This window comes from Rhipicephalus microplus, chromosome X (genome assembly GCF_043290135.1).
Source record: "Rhipicephalus microplus isolate Deutch F79 chromosome X, USDA_Rmic, whole genome shotgun sequence".
Classification (NCBI taxonomy): domain Eukaryota; kingdom Metazoa; phylum Arthropoda; class Arachnida; order Ixodida; family Ixodidae; genus Rhipicephalus; species Rhipicephalus microplus.
In genome coordinates this window covers 348955072-348970924 of record NC_134710.1, presented here as the reverse complement: position 1 = coordinate 348970924, position 15853 = coordinate 348955072, and the positions used below count along the sequence as shown (strand labels likewise).

General features: G+C 42.3%; 1 long non-coding RNA gene across 1 annotated transcript; it reads right to left on the bottom strand.

The window, feature by feature from the left end:
* Positions 1 to 2966: 2966 nt before the first annotated feature.
* On the bottom strand, positions 2967 to 15467 carry LOC142777280 (uncharacterized). The gene is made up of 4 exons (XR_012888004.1): positions 15346 to 15467; positions 7045 to 7121; positions 3793 to 3962; positions 2967 to 3432 (listed from the first exon to the last, which is right to left on the bottom strand). It is a non-coding gene; the product is annotated as an uncharacterized LOC142777280 (long non-coding RNA).
* Between the last annotated feature and the right edge of the window lie 386 nt (positions 15468 to 15853).

Sequence of the window (15853 nt, the reverse complement as noted above, 5' to 3'; positions counted from 1 at the left end):
GACCAAAGCGTGATGTCGTCTGCGTAGATCGTGTAATTGATGTTTCTAAGGCGTTCTAATCTTCTTGCAACGCCTATCATGACAAGGTTGAACAACAGAGGGGAGTTCACCGAGCCCTGCCGTGTCCCCGTGCTCCCCAGCTGCTTGAGCGGTAGTTGTAGTTCTCCTGCCATAAGCCACGCGGTGCGGTTGGTCAGGACAACGTCCTTCGGCAGGTGTCCCACCTCAACATGGGGGAGAGGACGTTCGCTTACATCAAAGATTTCCTGAACAACAACACCGACGAAACAATTAATACTCATGTTTGCATCCAGTCAACTACCAGAATGTATCCAAACAGGGTACACGAAGACACCTATCAGGCTTTGCATACCAAACCCTCGTAGTTGCTTCCAATGCCAGAGGTATGGCCATGGCTCTAAAAGCTGTCGTGGTCCACAGATTTGTGCACAATGCGGAGTCCTAGGCCACGTGTCTGAGAACTGCAAAGAACCTCCACACTGTGTAAACTGTGAAGGAAACCATGCCGCATATTTACGCTCCAGCACGCACTGGAAAAAAATAATTTCATTGAAGGTGAAGGAGAACATTTCATTTAAGGAAGCACGGCGAACAGTCGCACCATTCTGTGGACCTACATGGGTTGATGCGGCGCGTCAGGGGGCACGGCCGCAGCAGCCCTCGCCACTCCTTCGGCCCGCGCATAGCGAGCTGCCGGTTGTGGCACCTCCCCCAAGGCGGCTGTACACCAGGTTACACCACCTACTCCCAAACAGACACCGGAGACTCCAGAGCCCTCAGGTCTCAAGGACTCACCCCAACAGGCGAGGCCCAAAATTCGAAGTAACAGTCCGCACATGCGGGCATCCAGTGCTTCCGAGGAGGCAATGGATACGTCAGTACCCTTGGTGCCGAAAGAGCGGCGTGGCTCTTTGGAGTGTGCCAAGAAAATAAAAAAAGCAGATAACAGGGCCTCGTGACGGCCATGTTACGTGAACCCAAACTCCCTGTCTAAACAGCCACTCGCTTTTGGTACACAAAACACTTTTTTACATTCACCATGAACACTCAAATTGTACAATAGAAAGTCAGTGGCCTTCTCAGAAACCTTGACGACATTCAAGAACTTTTTACACAAACACTCACCAAAAGTGCTGTCTGTACAAGAAACACACATTATTTCAAAACACACCAATTTTCTTTGTAAATACGTTATTTTCCGAAAGGAGCGTGATGATGCCATGACATCATCCAAAGGTGTTGCCTTTACAGTGAATCAAGGGATCGCATGCACACACTTGCAACTCCAAACATCCCTTGAGGCAGTGGCTGTTAGAGCGGTTCTCTTTGATAAACTGCTCACAATTTGCAATACTTACATTCCTCCTAGCTATCACCTGCAAAAACGTGATTTATACTCAGTAATTGATGAACTTCCGGAGCCTTATGTTCTCCTTGGAGATTTTAATGCGCATAAGAGGCTATGAAGTGACCCTCGTTACGACGCACGAGGTCGACTAATTGCACAGTTCCTTCTCTCGTCGAGCGCATGTCTCATAAATCGAAAAGAATCAACCTATTATAATCTCGCTTATAATACCTACTCTTCCATAGACCTAAGCATAGTATCTCCATCTCTTGTGCCTCTACTCCAGTGGAAAGCCATCAGTAATCCGTAAGGAAGTGACCACTTTCCCGTAGGTATAAGCACAACTACAGCAACTAAGTGTCCACCACGCGTACCCAAATGACTCATAAACAGAGCCGACTGCAAACAGTTTTATATCATCGCTGGTATAGGTTGGAGTGACATATGTACTTTGAACATTGATGTTGCTGTTAACTACTTCACAGCCTGTCTGATTGGTGCCGCAACAAAATGCATCCCACAAACAAATGAACACTCTGGAAAACTACGTGTGCCATATTGGAACTCTGAGTGCCGAAATGCGTGCAAGCAGAAAAACAAAGCATGGAGGTTGCTTGGGAACTCACCGACAGCTGAAAATCTTCACATCTTTAAAAAAAGGAAGTCTCAGGTCAGGAGAACGCGTCGGCAGGCCAGAAGAGAAAGCTGGCAGAAGTTTTTGTCAGGGATCAATTCATACACACAGGAGGCTAAAGTCTGGAACATGGTCGGTAGGATAGCAGGAAAACAAGTACACACACTTCCACTCGTAAACACTCAGGGTGATACCTTGGAAGATCAGGCAAACTTCTTCGGTGCACACTTTGAACGGGTATCCAGCTCGTCCCACTATACTGACACTTTTTAAAAATACAGAACAAGAATAGAAAAGCAGAAACTCGAACACAAATGCACTAGATACGAGTCATATACCCAAGCTTTCAATTTAGCTGAGCTCCAAACATCTCTAAACTCCTGCAGTACTTCTCACCCAGGTTCTGACTATGTGGTGTATGAAATGGTAGAAAACCTACCAATCAAAACACAAAAAACCTTACTCTGTTTCTACAATGCAATCTGATTTTCTGGCGCTATCTCTAGTTCCTGGAAAGAGGCTATTATTATTCCCATTTTGAAAGAGGGCAAGGGCCCTTCTTTAGCTTCGAGCTATAGGCCTATTGCACTTACAAGCTGATTGTGCAAAGTCTTCGAATAAATGATAAACTGCCGACTTGTACATATCCTTGAAACAAACAATTTGCTCGACCCATTTCAGTTTGGGTTTCGAGAGGTTAGATCCACCACAAACCACCTTGTTCGTATCGAGGCACAGATCAGAGACGCTTTCGTCCATAAACAAGATTTTGTCTCTGTGTTCCTCGGTATCGAAGAGGCTTACGATACAACATGGCACTTTGGAATTTTAAGAGACCTGTCCCACCTTGGCGTGCGCGGGAGAATGTTTAACATAATCGAAAGTTACTTGTCAAATTGGACATTCAGAGTTCGAGTAGACAGCATTCTTTCCCAAACAATTGTCCAAGAAACAAGCGTGCCGCAAGGTGGTGTGCGTATTTGCACACTTTTTATTACCAAAATAAATTCTTTGCGCTTGTCTATTCCTCGGAATATCTTTTACTCCACATATGTCGATGACGTCCAGTTCGGTTTTAAGTCTTGTAATCTGGCCATGTGTGAGCGGCAGGTTCAGATCTGTCTGAACAAAGTCTCCAATTGGGCAGAAGAAAACGGTTTCCGGCTGAATGCACAGAAAGGCACATGTATCTTGTTATCCAGGAAAAGAGGCATTCATTCCGAACCTGATATTCAACTGCATGGGCAACGTCTTGCTGTTAGCTCCTTGAATAGGTCCGCAAGGTTCCGTGCAGTGCCAATCCTGGCACCTCACTGCCACATTACAGTTCTGCTGAAATTCCATCTTTATTTGGCATTTACCATTGAAAGCACACAGGTTTCGGTGGTGGCCCTCGTTGGTGACAAGAAGTGTTGGCGTTACAGTCACGCTGGCGAAAGAGAGTGGAAAGAGTGCCTGAGGGCGTTTGCGAAGTGACATTCGTAACGTTACAGCAGTGTGAGTGACGCGTCGCCATGATATATCATTGGACTACTGATTCCTTGCAGCTCTAAGGCTAAAATATTACATGCGTTAATTTTATCTCTTAGGTCAAGGTTCCTGTTCTTAATGTGGAAGAAAAGTATGAATAGATCCACTACCTCTAGCTCTCTCCACATACCGAGGTCATTCCACAGTACAAAACGGAATATAATTTTTTGATACATAACTGCACACGATTACAAATCAAGACTTAATAATGCAATAAAGTGTTTTCTAGGTATCAAATCACACATAAAGATTTGTTTACCTTTTCAACCATTGAGCTGCATTGTGAAAGGTCGCCTTTTCTTGTCCTCAGACATGATAAGTTTGGTGCTGCCGTAATGGGTTTCTTTACCTTTGCTTTGGTGGCAATCTTGTTTGCGTGTTTTTCAAGCGTGCAGAGTATTCCGCCATTTTTTGTAGCGTGCCTGCTGGCTAAAAATTCGGTGTGATTAGGAAGGTTATTTACGCCAAAACGCAGCTCTATATAATTAGGCAATGAAATAAAGCTTTTTATAAATGGCAATAAAGGTTATAAAGTTACAAGTGAGTGAAAAATCTTGTGTATGAAAAATTTTAGAGAAGAAAAAAACTTTCGATTGATATTTTTGAACACTTCTTGTGTGCCATTGCAACATATTTCATCCCGCTAACATAGAACAATGGGCCTCGAAAGAACTGCAGCAAGTTTTATTTTTTCCAGGTGATACAAATTTTTAGTTCTAGCACTAAAATAGGTGAAATGAACACGGAGCATGTCTTGGGGATTTGTAGATTTTAGGAAGAGTAAAGGGAAACAGATGGTTTTGCTATTTATTAATTTTATCTTCAACATTTATTGCTGTTTTGTTCTCATTGAGAGAACTACATTATCTAAGGTGCTGCTCTTTTTCGGAACTAAGGGATCATGTACTGCCAGTCTGATTGCTTAATTGGTTCTTCATTTCACAAAAGATATACCAGGCCTCTGCGTTCAGAGAAACATATACCTACCGTCCAACTGAATTGCTTTTGTGTTAGCTTGCCATATCCTCTATCGACTTGAAGTGAGACAAGTGAACCTTGAGCGCCGGAGCACAGAAACGATTTCATGCACACGAATGACAATTCAGATAAAATTTCACTAAATCATTATCCCTCTCGAGCCCATTCTATGGACAGAAGCATTTCACATTTATCTCCGATTTACCATGTCTTGCATGTGCAGGTACCACTTCATTTCTGCGAACATTTTTTACTTGAAAAACTCCACCTAAGTCTCTGCCATACACCACGGCGCTTCGAAGCTAATCGTATTCAGTCCACTGCTCTGACTGCAGGTTTTAACGTTACGCATTACGTGGTCTGCCCTAACCCGCTTTCTTTTTTCCATTACTGTAAACAATTAAGGGTGCGGCGCTGCCACTTTTGGTCTTTGACTCATCCTGCTGTTTTCCCATTTCTAAATGTTACTCCAGAGTATCTCTGCACCATCGTTTTCTACGTGGAGCTGAATTTTTTTCTAGGAGTTGTTTGCTATATCTTCAAAGTTTCAGCGCACATTATAGTGTTTCAACGGTATAATAATAATAATAATAGAACTTTAAACCACGATATGTTTATGAGGGACGCCATAGTGAAGAGCAGCGGAAATTTCGACCACGTGGTGTTCTTTACTATGCGCTGACATGGCGAAGTCCACGGCCCTTTACCATTTTGCCTGTATCGCACTGTGATCGCCGCGGCAGTGGGGATCAAATCAACTACTAACAGAGACCATTCTAACCACAACACAACCACGACGGACAGTGTTTCAACTCTTAACCTATTGCATATCAGGGTCGTAGAATGGCGCTTTCATTCCGTGTGCCACCATCAAAAATGATGAAGCACCATGAAGGCGATGTCTAGAACAGTGGCCTCTTATGTCTTCAAGGTCTGCGAGCATGGCTCCTTTCCTTCAACATGTTTAACAGCTGTTCAATGCGTACTGCACTACCATGCGCATAGTCTGGTAGTTTTATAGTTTATATTATGCTCTTTTTTTAACACTAGAAAACATCACTATGCAGCCGCTACCATACCGTACAAAGATTCAATTGGTCGTTTTAGAATGCCCTCTACAACGTGACTAAATGCATGTGCCTCGAAAGTGGCAATCAAGTGCATTGCCTGATATATATAGGTAAATCATTTATATGGTATAACATGAAATATATACTAATGAGCGCCGGATAACAGTAAGCTGCATGTCGTTGGCGCCATTCAGTTACAATTTTTTTTGTTTTAATCATTTATTCTCGTTTCATGAAACACCTGTTATAAATATAGGTAAACGTTAAGTCAGGCCTTTTTCTTTCTATAGCGTCAGTAAAGGCGAAGGATAAACTCGTGCATCGCCGAGGTGGTCTAGTAGCTATGGAAGACAGCGGTTGACTCGCAGGACATGGGATCAAATCTCAGTGGCGGCGGCTGCATTTTCGATGGAGGCGAAAATGCTGTAGAGCCATGTTCTCAAATTTAGGTGCACGTTACACAACGCGAGGTGGTCGAAATTTCCGGAGCCCTTCACTACGATGTCGCTCATAATCATACGGTGGTTTTGGGAAGTTGAACTTCCGCATATCAATCAATCAGTTAAGGATTAACTCGGATTGCGGAGGCCTGAATGACTAGACAAAATTGCCTATGAATACTCTCTTTCGAAAGCGGACCATTCATGTAATATTGAAGGGAATAACGTTATGGATACCGTTTGGTTGTTTTGTGACGTAAGAACCTTTGCTCAGCTGAACCTTACAAAAGTCGCACTGAAATTCTTTACCATGGGGTACTCCTCTGGTAGGAAACAAGGATTTGTCGTCTACTTAGATTTCAGGCAAGGCGGAAGTGGTGTGATGCCCAGCCCGGCATCACACTGCTTCCACGCATATCATACCAGACAATGCCGGCAAGCGTAATTTGTGTGGACGCGTCCACGTTCAGAAAATACTCTGAAGTCAAGTTGTAGGGGAACAACATGAACAGCAAGTAAAGCAAAATATGGAAAATTTATAAAACAGTGAGCGTGCTTCAGTCGACGTTTCGACAAGCAGGCTTTCTTCTTGAAGGCTGCAGCTGCTTTTGTAGTTGCAGCCGTAAGGAAACTTCCGCTTGAGAAAAGTGGCGTTTTAAGCCCACCCTTGGCGTACGAAATATTCATTCCCCCAAAAAGGGTTCATCTTACCCCGTACTCTGCTTTATTGTAGTACTGAGAGCGGCACACAAACAATCACAGCGCTACGTGTAATTGCTTTTGTCCCTTTCACTGGCCCTCGCCTTTTGCGCAGTCCAACTGAAACATGTTCAAACAACTAGTTGGTAAGTTTCTCCTATAGTTAGGATGCGAAATAAAAAAATAATGGCACAAAATGTACTTTACCAAGTGCACAAACACAGGGGGCCCTTAATTGTTGGTTCCCCTTCCGCTCGCCCATTAACAACGTGGTTTAATGATCAACAAAACGAAATTTGGCAAAAAATAACAATAGGCACTTACTTTTCAAAGGACTGAAGCTAATTGTCTGGGTATGAGGTAATCTTCAAATGGCTTGATGCTAAAGTACCATATTGATTCTGGAAAGAAAACGACAAACCACACCATATATTACCTGCCTAAACCTGTCGTCACTTTTTAAGTTACTCAAGATCTCAAGCTCTGATGCTGAAACGTTGACAGCCGATGTTGTTCATTGACACAAGTGTTTATCTTTTAAAGAGTATGCATCTTGATGACATTTTCGCATTGAAACCAGCTCTTATAGCGTTGTACACAGTGACATATTCGCGTCCATCAGCGTTACTCCGTAGTAAAGCAGTTTCGTAACTCAAGCACATATCATTTCGATAAAAAGCAGCTATAGCTGCGGTAAGGTTCCAATAGAAAATGTACTTTAGTCACGCACGGCTGCCCCGCCACCGTGGTCTAGTGGCCAAGGTACTCGGCTGCTGACCCGCGGGTCACGGTATTGAATCCCGGCTGCGGAAGCTGCATTTTCGATGGAGGCAGAAATGTTGTAGGCCCGTGTGCTCAGATTTGGGTGCACGTTAAAGAACACCAGGTAATCAAAATTTCCGGGTTCCACCATGATGGCGTCTCTCATATACATATGGTGTTTTTGGAACGTTAAACCCCACATATCAATCAATGAGTCACGCGCGTCTTGCCTGATTAGGGAAACAATCAAACTAAAGCACAGGATAGATAGAACATGCACGGTGATTCTATATTGGTGACTCGTTCGCCTTACCAAAATATAAATCAAGACAATTTGCAGTAACAGTTTTCAAAAGTAGGTATATAATTTGTTGAACATGTTTGACATCTGTGCAAGCCGGCCTAAGTGAACCCTGCCCGTAAAAAAAGAAGTAAAGAAAAAAAATTTTAGGCCACATACAACGACGCACCTTGAGTGACGCTGCCAATGAAATGACTCTCAAACTCCCAGTTGTTTTTATGAAGGTAATCAATCGTGAAATATTCGCGGCATTTACTAAACATTTATGTACCTCATACCACATTTTCGCACTTGTTTTGATATCTTTGTGTACCCTCATATGGGCATGCGGGCGTCTTAATGGCTTGCGCCAGCGTTACTATACTGACGCAGTGCATCCACGTTTACCAACACGATAGCGTTAAAATATTTTTTCACAGAAATTTGGGGGTCGATGTCGGCATCCTTTGTTGTGAAGTAAAATTCAGAAAGGCGCAATTATAATATATAAAAATTGCGGTTTCGAGTGAGGGTTGAACACGGGTCAGTTTCTCGGCAAACAGCAGTTCTATCACACAGCTACGTCTTGTTTTTACTGTTATGGCATTTAATAAACATTTGATAAAGTGTGAGAAGGCACAACAATGACACAAATAAAGCAAACAGAAGTACAATCACAGGGCGACATCAAGGGCTCATTCAGCACTAAGAAACGCCGAATGGCTAACACAGCATGAGTTCTTCACATCGTGCTATAATAAAAAGGGGGTGATACTGAGCACGTCGCCAAGGTGGAGTACTAGCCTAGTCTGAAGTCTATGTGTTGATGAATGTCCTTGATGTCAATAGTCATTTCAAGGATGTGTGTGCTTGAAGAAGTAGTGGGTTCTGCATCGGGCTCCTGTATACGTGTCCTCCATAGGCTGTGCATACCCATTGGAAAAAAATATATCATATGGCACTTCATAAAGTGATGCTAGTTGAAGATAACGTATGGTGTGAGAAATAAAGGTAAAACCTTCTTTAGTGCTTGCTGATGGATATTTTAAAACAGAAAAGCCTCTTTGCAGCTAACACAGCAACGTTCAATAGTGTCCAGCACATTGCATAGATGGCAGTCAAGAGAGAAAACAAAACTAATTTTTACCATGTTCTACTAGGAATGTTTCAGGGAGGAGTTTATAAAGGAACGTTATTGAATTTTGTGTAATCTATGTTTGCCAACTTATTTGAATACAATGTGGCTTGGAAGATCATAATACATTGAACGGCACAACCGAGGCGAGAAGATCATACATATCAGATCCTTGCACTGTACCTTGCCTGATACTGTATCCGCAGGTATTCTGTGGAAAGGCGAGGTTTGAGGAACTGAACTGCGATATAAACTTCCTGCATGAAACCCAAAAATCACGGTGTTCGGTGAAGTTGTATAAAACAATAGTTTGGTAAGCAATCAATAGGTGTAACCAGCAAGAACGTATGGATTACAGGTTGGGTATTATCACAAAAAAAGAGTAATCGTGAAATTGCTTGCCATTGGTAATGGTATTTATATTCAACCCACTCTCACTAACTGAGCTGAATATTTTGTCACAAGGCGTGAGCTCAAAAGTCGATGACGATAAGAAAGTAGCAAAAATTCCGTGAAAGCGTTGTATATATAAAATTTTGCTCAATAAATGAGTCGCTATACAAAGAAAAGCTTCATTGCTAGGAAACTATTGCAATCTTCCACTCTGCAAAACATTGAAAGCCCGTGGGGAACATATGTCGGAGCCGGTCGATCGAGCTTAGAGACGCGCTTCTTCCAGTAATGCGCACTGAATCTACACGCATCTAGTGATACCCCGAGGTACGTTGGGGTTATTTCCCAATTAACCCCTGCGAACTGATTCGGCGTGTTACCCTACGAGCGAAATCATGGTCCTAAACTTTTAGAGGCATTAAAACTAGCTCCTGATATAACGCAACACGTTTCAATTGTAGATAACACTTTTTCTACACTTGCCTTACCTGCGCAAAAAAAAGCGGCATCGTCTGCATAAGGTAATATTTTAACTTGACTACATGATATACTGTAGCCACGAATGCAACTGGACAGTGTTATGCTTAGGCACATTGGTTCTAGATAGAGTGCGAACAAAAGTGGTGACATCGCGCGTTTTTTTTAGAGAAGAGCAAATATAAAGAGGTTTCGACAGTTCACCATCAACAATCATACGAGTGGAACATTCATTATAACAAAGTTTATCACTTTTAAGCACTACTTTGCCAATGTTGCTATCCTAAAGAAGAAAAAAAATTGCGAATGACTAACACAATTGACAATTTTTGCAAGGTGTACCTGTAGCATCACAAGCGTTTTTTGACAACCATAACAGTATTGAAGAACTGTACAAGCGATATTTCTATGGATCGGTCCCTGATTCTGCATGTCTGATGAGACGCACGCACGATGGGCATCGCATATTGCAATTTATTTGATCAAACTTTCACAAAACTTTTGTACTCCATATTTGACTGCGGTATTGGTCTGTAGCCCTCGACGGAGCGAAATTTTGCGTTTCAGAAATGTTTAGTAATAATGTAATATTGCTTTTGTAAAAAGATTTCGAGAGTGTCCTCGTGTCAAGAGTTATTTGAAAAACATCTGTCAATATGGGAGAAAGCATTTTGTAAAGCATTTTAAAATTCGCCTGAGATGCCATCAGGGCCAGGTATTCTTATGAAGGTAAGTTGTCAATTGCCTGTCTGATTAGAGTAATGTGTCTCCTAATAACTTTGCTATCATCGCCTTTCAAGGCCTTCACAAGAGAAACAAAACTAGCCTTCAAGTGAACGCCATTATCACCAGAGAGAGAGCTAAATAAACTGTCAGTACTTTTTGAACATTCAAGTAATATCTCTTGTATCTGTTATGAGCAGAATCTTAGAGTATATGTCTGGAATCACATTAGAAATGGCGTGGCGTTCCAAATCAAGTAATGCTTGGAGTGTCTGATATTCAGAAATAAAAGTGAGCAGGTTCTGAGACCTAATACGTGCTCTTTTGTAGCATAGAGCATTGTATCATTGAAGTTGACGCTTATAAGTTTTATTTGTTGATGTAGGTTCCTGAATTTGCATTTGCAACACATAAATATTGCAAATACTTTTAAGGATTGAGGGTTTTTTATTGTTTCTCTAGTAAGACCTAATCGCTCAAATTTTTATAGCTATAGCAGGAATTTATAGTTTAACAAGCTCCCAAGCGGCGAATATATGCAAAAAATTGAAAAGATTGCCTCATTGCTGTGTGAACAGGACTCATGAATTCTTGATCGCAGATGCCCTTTGAGTTCATCCTATAAAGTGCCAACTATGGGCGCAATGTTTTATTATTATTTTGGCCCATTTGCGCAATAACAATACAATGATTTGAGAACGACACTGCATCAATGCTGCGGGACATTTTACGAGAGAGGAGTGATTAGGACACGTTAGTCTGAACAAGGCGAGCATAACATCCCTACACTCGTTTAAATGATGTTGCCCGATGTAAGAAAGTAATGTCATTTAGTCATGCGTTACAACAATACCGTAGAAAAGCTCGCCACTCCAGTCTGGTTTGCTATTGGAATTGTTACGATCATCAGCATCGTCATCGCATTAGCATCACATAAGCAATTGAAGTCGCACCCTAGGTACTGCACATCTGCCAGAGTCAGTGAAATTACTCACTTTCTTGAAAAATTCCCTACCTCTAAAGTCGAAGTCGATTCCCTACGTCTTAAAACGCATCTACATTGAAAAGCTGCCACGGCTCTCTTTCCAACAGAAAATGACAGATATAAATCTGGTCTTATTAAGAATACTAGTGGGGAATGCTGAAGAGGGTATGATGTTTCTTAGAACGTTATACTAAGGCAGCTGACTATTTATGCTTCTCTTTCTTACTCCTTTTCTTTTCTGTCTCTTTCCGTTCTATTATTCCCCTTGTCCCCCACCCCAAGTTTAGGGTAGCCAACCGAGCCAAGCTTGGTTAACCTCCCTGCCTTTCCTCTCTATTTATCTCTCTCTCTCTATACTAAGGCTGAAAAGGCTGGAGGGCCTTCTCGTTGTCTTCGTCACTCCCGAATATTGTTCACAATTTAGCTATTTTGCGGCTAGGTATAGCTACTACTGGAATCAGCTAGCTCCCGAAAACTTAATTTAGCTACGAGAACCTGTTCTAGCCTTTTAGTCCAAAGTTTAGCTCCTAATCTAGCTATCTTGGCTAAGTCTAGCTGTAATAGTATATTGACATTTACTGAAATATTAGTCCTCAACGAGAAATATTTGTGCATATATATGAAACCAACAGTCATTACTTCCAAAAAAAGCATAGGGGACATTGTATATGTTTTTGAACTGTATAAATATTTTGTCAAAATTTGAAGGGAATTTAGTACAAGAAAAATCAATAGAATACCACCGCCTATATGTGTGGGTTTTTGTCCATTTTACTTCCTTTATATTGCTACAAAATCTCATAACACACACGCAAACACAACACACAAACACACACACGCACACACAGAAAAGGCAAGACCCCACGAATAGAGCTCATTAAGTGATCTGTTTGAGAATTGGACGTGATAGCGTCATATTCAGCGGTAAATGATGACACTTTGCCAATGGCCGATATTGACCAATTATTATATGTGCCACAGGAGTTATGGCCGTATACCGCCACAGCTTCATATTTTTGCTCTTTTACGATTTTCGAAAAAGAGACTTTCGTAGGCTTCTTTAAGGTGATGATAGTGCAGAATCTAAGATTATTGTTTTTCTTGTTAAATGTGCGTTTTATTGTAAGCCTACTTCAGGCTTCTTCGCCAGCTCTCTTATCAGCTATGACGGGAAAGTCAAGCGAATTTTTCACGAATAAATGATAGAGAACTGATGCAATCATAGAAAATTATTAACAATGTCACTTCAATGACACAGGGTTTTAAAGCGAGCAATTCGTCCCCCTGTGATGAGTAGAGATTATTCCCATAATAGCTTCACCTTGGTATCTCCTGACCTACGTACATCTTGCATGCACATTGGACCACAGGCACCTTGACAATTCACCAATTAAAAAACGAAAGTGACTGTCACAATTCCAACACTTGTTTCTCGTCACAGCTGGTTATTCAAAAAATATTCAAAAAAACCTTCCATGATTCTATTAGGCGCTGTTAGATCCCTTATTCAGAATTTTTTATTATTCGCACACCCATGATGTTTACAGCGCTCCGATGCATTCCCAGCTTATCTTTAATGGGCGCGCAAACCTTAGGCTTTGCTGAAACCACGCTTGCCCTAAATTGTTGGAATCAAAGCAGGAACGCTTTTCTCTTCGTTCAAATGTGTTCTGCTAGTTGAACACAAGAAAACGTTACTTGATATCTCTGTTTAAACTCTAAAGTAACCCAACTGCCAGTAGACTCGTTGCACACATAGCATGTCTAAAACTCTTTGAAGAAAAGATAATTTAGTTACTTTTTTAGCTCCCTGGAGAATTTTCTTAGCTATTTCTAGCTACTTATTTGCTGCAATCTAGCTATTTTTGTAATCCGTTGTTTCACAACACTGCTCCCAATCTTCGCTTCCTGGAACGCGACAAAGTCGAGGTGCTTTGGATTGAAAAGTTTACGGAGCTGCGCCTGTTTCTGCGAAGACAAGGCCACCTATGTTAAAAGTAGCAAAACTATGTCGCTCAAGCTTCACCATGGTGACTACCTTCTATGGCGTTTATTATCCCACACAGCCAGGCGTCTGCTTGAAAGTGGCCCCACCGCGACCGTCTAGTCGATAAAGTCACAGGTAGCGGGATCGAAGCTCGGCGGCGGTGGCTGCATTGTCGATGGAAGCAAAAATGTAGACCCGTCTGCTCAGATTATAGTGCAAGTAAAGACCCCAGGTGTTCTAAATTTCCGGAGCCTTCTACTATGGCGTCTCGCATAATCATAGGGTGGTTTTGGGACATTACACCCCACATATCATCTACTTGAAAGTCAGTGAATATAACTTCATCTGCTTGGAAATGCTGCCCCAGCGCGGTGGTTTAGTGGCCAAGGTACTCGGCTGCTGACCCGGAAGTCGCGGGGTCAAATTCCAGCTGCAGCGGCTGCATTTCCGATGGAAGCGGAAATGTTGTAGGCCCGTGTGCTCAGATTTTGGTGCACGTTAAAGAACCCCAGGTGGTTTAATTTTCCGGAGCCCTCCACTACGGCGTCTCTCATAATCATATAGTGGTTTTGGGACGTTAAACCCCGCATATAAAAAATATGCATTGAAATGCAGTGAAAACAACATTGTTGCTTTACAAACACGCATGGCCTGTATACAGGCTTCACACTACAGCATGTAATATTGCAGTAGCATTGCGTGGTACAAGCGTACATGGCCCTAGGGCGTTAGAACATGCAATTATCATAACTATATATACCTCATGAATTAAAGCTGTCCATCTATTACAAAAGGCACACACGTTACGTCGCGAATTCTTTCATGACCACGTAGAGGGTACAAAGTTCAAAAACGTTTCACGCGCATGGTTTGACGCATGATATTTATTACACTGGATTCAGCCATGCGCGACAGTTTCAGTGACACAAGCCACTTTCAATTTTATTCACTAATTTGCAATAATCAGTGCTTTAGACTCATAGACCAACATGTACAATTGAAAGAATGCACTAAGCGGTGCTAGTAAGCACTGGGGGCAGGATATTGCTATTATGTGCAGCTGCTGAAAGTGAAGCTCAAGGGTCCCTCAATTTTTTCCTTAGAAGCGATAATATTATGTACGATAAGTCAACGAATATTTCTACTCTACCCATGTTTTAAAATCTTCTTCATCATTATCTATTCATCGAATCATCACGTCGACGTTTATACAATATACTTTCTTTCATGAGGCACACAACCGGGGATTGCTATAAAACCAAAAGCTTTGACCGGGAATAGGCTCGTTTTTTTACAAAATACTGTAACTCTGGGCTAGTGTAAGCGTTATGAAGGAAAGTGTAGTGCGAAAAAAATATAAAAAAGCACAACAAAGGAGCATGCAGACGTAGCTCAGAGTCAATGCAGCAAGGTTTTTTTATGGTGGTAGAAGTACGGTGCCGCTTGCGATTCGACAAACTGTCAAAAAGAAGATGCACCGTTGGCAAGCAGCATTGCCAGCGCTTGGGCACTGGGATCTTGGCTCGTCTCACTCGCCTTGCACTGATCGTCGGAGACATCTGCCTGAACATTTTTTTACTGCGTTTTGTTCGTTGTACCGCCATCACAGCACACGTCAAGGAAGCCCTTTTCAAAATGTTCAAGAAAAGGAGAATTGGGCTTTTCTGCTAGTCTTGCTTCTTGATGTGAACGTCAAAGTCTTCTTGCAACGCCTGTTATACACTAGAATTTCGGACAATATTAGTATGCTTATACGCCACTTCTACAACCAAAAGGGGCACTACAGTAAAGCAATGGTGGCTGCAAGACCTTGGACTCTGCCCATCTCAATATTTTCACAAATTTCATGCTGAAACGAGTGTTTGCTGACAGATAATGCTTACCTTGGCTAGGGGTTCTATACTTGATTTGTTGTGAAGCGAGAAATGTGGAGGAGATTTTCTTTCTTGACACGGCTTTCTGGCATGCAGTGGCACTCGCACGCGGACGGTCGCGTGCCTTGATGTTTAAAGGCCAGTAAACAGGCTCCGAAACACGCATGAAAAGCTCGCACATTTTCTCTGCGCGTGACCAACCTCCTTATACGCGAAGCGAGGTCAACTCGACGATAAGTGACGTTGACTTCATTACTCTTTTCTGAGACCTGGTTTAGACCAATCGACGAGTTGCCTGTTACGTGAAGTCGCCGATTGCCAAGTTGACGTCACTGCATGTATAAGGTGGTTGGTCACGCGCAGGAAAAATGCGCGAGCTTTTCCTGTGCGTTTCGAAGCCTGTTGACTGGCCCTTTAAGTCGCGAAATACCACTGTTTCTTTGCGCGCTGTTGAAGCAGATCTAGGAGGTACCATAAAAAATCAGGTGGTTAAGACACGCTCTGCCATGTGTCGCCG